We start from the raw sequence: 5,000 nt of genomic DNA, 5'->3' as shown, positions 1-5,000 counted from the left end.
TTAACCTAACCTATATCGTGCCTTAACCTAACCTATATCGTGCCTTAACCTAACCTATATCGTGCCTTAACCTAACCTATATCGTGCCTTAACCTAACCTATATCGTGCCTTAACCTAACCTATATCGTGCCTTAACCTAACCTAATTTTGTGCCTTAACCTAACCTAATTTGTGCCTTAACCTAACCTAATTTGTGCCTTAACCTAACCTAATTTGTGCCTTAACCTAACCTAATTTGTGCCTTAACCTAACCTAATTTGTGCCTTAACCTAACCTAATTTGTGCCTTAACCTAACCTAATTTGTGCCTTAACCTAACCTAATTTGTGCCGTAACCTAACCTAATTTGTGCCGTAACGTAACCCATGTTGTGCCGTAACGTAACCCATGTTGTGCCGTAACGTAACCCATGTTGTGCCGTAACGTAACCCATGTTGTGCCGTAACGTAACCCATGTTGTGCCGTAACGTAACCCATGTTGTGCCGTAACGTAACCCATGTTGTGCCGTAACGTAACCCATGTTGTGCCTTAACCTAACCCATGTTGTGCCTTAACCTAACCCATGTTGTGCCTTAACCTAACCCATGTTGTGCCTTAACCTAACCCATGTTGTGCCTTAACCTAACCCACGTTGTGCCTTAACCTAACCTACGTTGTGCCTTAACCTAACCTACGTTGTGCCTTAACCTAACCCATGTTGTGCCTTAACCTAACCCATGTTGTGCCTTAACCTAACCCATGTTGTGCCTTAACCTAACCCATGTTGTGCCTTAACCTAACCCATGTTGTGCCTTAACCTAACCCATGGTGTGCCTTAACCTAACCCATGGTGTGGCCTTAACCTAACCCATGTTGTGCCTTAACCTAACCCATGTTTTGTGCCTTAACCTAACCCACGTTGTGCCTTAACCTAACCCACGTTGTGCCTTAACCTAACCCACCGTTGTGCCTTAACCTAACCCACGTTGTGCCTTAACCTAACCCACGTTGTGCCTTAACCTAACCTACGTTGTGCCTTAACCTAACCCATGTTGTGCCTTAACCTAACCCCATGTTGTGCCTTAACCTAACCCATGGTGTGCCTTAACCTAACCCATGGTGTGCCTTTAACCTAACCCATGGTGTGCCTTAACCTAACCCATGGTGTGCCTTAACCTAACCCATGTTGTGCCTTAAACCTAACCCTGTTGTGCCTTAACCTAACCCATGTTGTGCCTTAACCTAAACCCATGTTGTGCCTTAACCTAACCCATGTTGTGCCTTAACCTAACCCATGTTGTGCCTTAACCTAAACCCATGTTGTGCCTTAACCCTAACCCATGTTTGTGCCGTTAACCTAACCCCATGTTGTGCCTTAACCTAACCCATGTTGTGCCTTAACCTAAACCCATGTTTGTGCCTTAACCTAACCTAACCTAACCCATGTTGTGCCTTAACCTAACCCATGTTGTGCCTTAACCTAACCCATGTTGTGCCTTAACCTAACCCATGTTGTGCCTTAACCTAACCCATGTTGTGCCTTAACCTAACCCATGTTGTGCCTTAACCTAACCCATGTTGTGCCTTAACCTAACCCATGTTGTGCCTTAACCTAACCCATGTTGTGCCTTAACCTAACCCATGTTGTGCCTTAACCTAACCCATGTTGTGCCTTAACCTAACCCATGTTGTGCCTTAACCTAACCCATGTTGTGCCTTAACCTAACCCATGTTGTGCCTTAACCTAACCCATGTTGTGCCTTAACCTAACCCATGTTGTGCCTTAACCTAACCCATGTTGTGCCTTAACCTAACCCATGTTGTGCCTTAACCTAACCCATGTTGTGCCTTAACCTAACCCATGTTGTGCCTTAACCTAACCCATGTTGTGCCTTAACCTAACCCATGTTGTGCCTTAACCTAACCCATGTTGTGCCTTAACCTAACCCATGTTGTGCCTTAACCTAACCCATGTTGTGCCTTAACCTAACCCATGTTGTGCCTTAACCTAACCCATGTTGTGCCTTAACCTAACCCATGTTGTGCCTTAACGTAACCCATGTTGTGCCTTAACGTAACCCATGTTGTGCCTTAACCTAACCTATAATGTGCCTTAACCTAACCTAAAGTGCGCCGTAACCTAAACTATATTGCGCCTTAACCTGACGCACGTTGTCGCTGAACCTGCTCTGTAATTGTTATGCAACCCGTTAAAGTAGTGTAGTGTTGCCTAACCGCAACCCTCGCAATATAGTTCGCTACTCGCACTGCCCGGTCCCCTGTGTATCGCGTCATGTTAAACACCTTGCAGGTGTTGCTGACTTTCCACATGCTCCTGCTATACACTGTAGTGTGGATAGCAGCAGGACGTACATGCCCCCCCCCCCTTCCCCCCTGCCTTCGCAAGCTGGTCGGTGAGAAGTTTGCATGTTCAATGCCCTTCGCATGCCGACGTACTCAGCCTACGTTGTGGTACGGCCTGTCACCTGTCCGCCGATGTACGCAAAACCCACAAACTGTACTGCACATTGCTCCGTATGTACTGAATGATACATCGTGGCCCATGTGACCGTATGACGACAGCGCCTAGCAACGGCGGACCATACAGTCCAAATATTGTGCACGCAGCTACGTGTCGTCTCCCTATAAGAGCTGGATTGCAGTGTGGTACGCCATACAGACGTGTGGGAGGAACGGACGCCCTGGATGGCGATCAGCATGAGCAGTCTGTTGATGTAGTGGAGCGTGTATTCGGACGTAGTCGTCTCTTCTCACACACCGTGATAGCATGTTGCACCGCGTTCCACATCTGCGACATGCTGCAGAGGCGGGCTGACAGTCGTTCGCGCAATGGACACCGCATACGTACGGGGTCTACCTTCCACGTGTTCTCTAGGCGTGCACATGTTGTTGCGTCTATGTGGGCAGACGTAGTGTGTTGTGACACCTGACACAGGCATGCAATACTCGTTGCAAATGGCGATGGACGTGTACGTTTGCTGGTGACGTTACGCAAATGAACAACCGGTAACCCGTTGTGGTGCGGTTGTTCTCGCTAGAGGTGAATCAGTGTTGGCGACGATCGGTCGAGCTATTAACCGGTTGTTTCAGGGATACCCACCATGCCCACGAACGTGAAAGGGGACCCACCATGCCCACGAACGTGAAAGGGGATCTGGGTGTGAGGCGATACGCGGCGGTGGCTGGGTGGGACCGTCCCCGGCCGGTGAGGGGGGGGCCGCCCGGCGTGCTGGCAGCGCGGTGCGTGGGCGCACGCGCTACAGCCGGCTGGTGGGGGCGGCCGGTGGCAGGCGCGCCGGCCGACGGACGCGGCAGGCGGCGCAGCTGCGCGCCGGCGCCCCCTGCTCGCGGCGCCTTGCGGCCAAAGTAGGTCCTCGCGGGCCCGGTGCGAAGCGCGGTGGCCATCTGCAGTGTGCTGGTCCGATTGAGGACTTTGTGCGCTGAGGATGCGCCGCCGCCCGGCGCTCGGCGCCGCGACGCCGTCTGCTGCTCGGTCGCCCCAGCGGTTCTCGCAGGTGGTTTGTATCGCAGCTGTGCGGACGTGTTGGCGCGTGCGCTGTGCTGGGAGAGTTCGCTTCGGCACCCAAGTAGGGCTTTTGTCCTTCTGTGGCGCTGGCGTTGGAGCTGCCGGTCACCGTAGGTGGCGCGTGTTGTCTCCCGCCGGCAATGCCACGACAGCACGCTCCCGGGCCTCTGTCGGCAGCGGCAAGCTCAGTTGGGAGCACGGGTGGTCGCACCTAAAGCGTCTACTCGCCTAACTCCGGGCGATTGCGCCTCTCTCGAACCCGACCAAGTACTTAGGACGGCGCTGCGCGCCGCCGGGACCTGAGAGGGTTTCGAGGTGTGTTGTGCAGGGGAGCTCAGCCTCCTCCTGTTTGCAGAATAATTGAGCGGACGCTTGCGTGTTCGCGCGGGCCCCCGGGACACACTCCCGGGCGGCCGGCTGCTCAGCTCTAGTTGACGCAGCTCCCTGGTTGATCCTGCCAGTAGTCATATGCTTGTCTCAAAGATTAAGCCATGCATGTCTCAGTACAAGCCGCATTAAGGTGAAACCGCGAATGGCTCATTAAATCAGTTATGGTTCCTTAGATCGTACCCACGTTACTTGGATAACTGTGGTAATTCTAGAGCTAATACATGCAAACAGAGTCCCGACCAGAGATGGAAGGGACGCTTTTATTAGATCAAAACCAATCGGTCGGCTCGTCCGGTCCGTTTGCCTTGGTGACTCTGAATAACTTAGGGCTGATCGCACGGTCCTCGTACCGGCGACGCATCTTTCAAATGTCTGCCTTATCAACTGTCGATGGTAGGTTCTGCGCCTACCATGGTTGTAACGGGTAACGGGGAATCAGGGTTCGATTCCGGAGAGGGAGCCTGAGAAACGGCTACCACATCCAAGGAAGGCAGCAGGCGCGCAAATTACCCACTCCCGGCACGGGGAGGTAGTGACGAAAAATAACGATACGGGACTCATCCGAGGCCCCGTAATCGGAATGAGTACACTTTAAATCCTTTAACGAGTATCTATTGGAGGGCAAGTCTGGTGCCAGCAGCCGCGGTAATTCCAGCTCCAATAGCGTATATTAAAGTTGTTGCGGTTAAAAAGCTCGTAGTTGGATTTGTGTCCCACGCTGTTGGTTCACCGCCCGTCGGTGTTTAACTGGCATGTATCGTGGGACGTCCTGCCGGTGGGGCGAGCCGAAGGCGTGCGACCGCCTCGTGCGTGCTCGTGCGTCCCGAGGCGGACCCCGTTGAAATCCTACCAGGGTGCTCTTTATTGAGTGTCTCGGTGGGCCGGCACGTTTACTTTGAACAAATTAGAGTGCTTAAAGCAGGCAAGCCCGCCTGAATACTGTGTGCATGGAATAATGGAATAGGACCTCGGTTCTATTTTGTTGGTTTTCGGAACCCGAGGTAATGATTAATAGGGACAGGCGGGGGCATTCGTATTGCGACGTTAGAGGTGAAATTCTTGGATCGTCGCAAGACGAACAGA

The 5,000-nt window shown here is 52.3% G+C and overlaps 1 non-coding gene across 1 annotated transcript in view; it reads left to right on the top strand.

Moving 5' to 3' along the window:
* Positions 1-3,968: 3,968 nt before the first annotated feature.
* LOC126436280 (small subunit ribosomal RNA) overlaps positions 3,969-5,000 on the top strand; it is a 1,909-nt gene continuing 877 nt past the window's right edge. The window contains exon 1 of the ribosomal RNA XR_007580557.1: positions 3,969-5,000. This exon is cut by the window's right edge and continues 877 nt beyond it. This is a non-coding gene — a ribosomal RNA (small subunit ribosomal RNA).

Source organism: Schistocerca serialis, unplaced genomic scaffold, assembly GCF_023864345.2.
Source record: "Schistocerca serialis cubense isolate TAMUIC-IGC-003099 unplaced genomic scaffold, iqSchSeri2.2 HiC_scaffold_1234, whole genome shotgun sequence".
Classification (NCBI taxonomy): domain Eukaryota; kingdom Metazoa; phylum Arthropoda; class Insecta; order Orthoptera; family Acrididae; genus Schistocerca; species Schistocerca serialis.
Note: the sequence above shows the minus strand (reverse complement) of the source record. Positions and strands in the feature narration are given on the sequence as shown.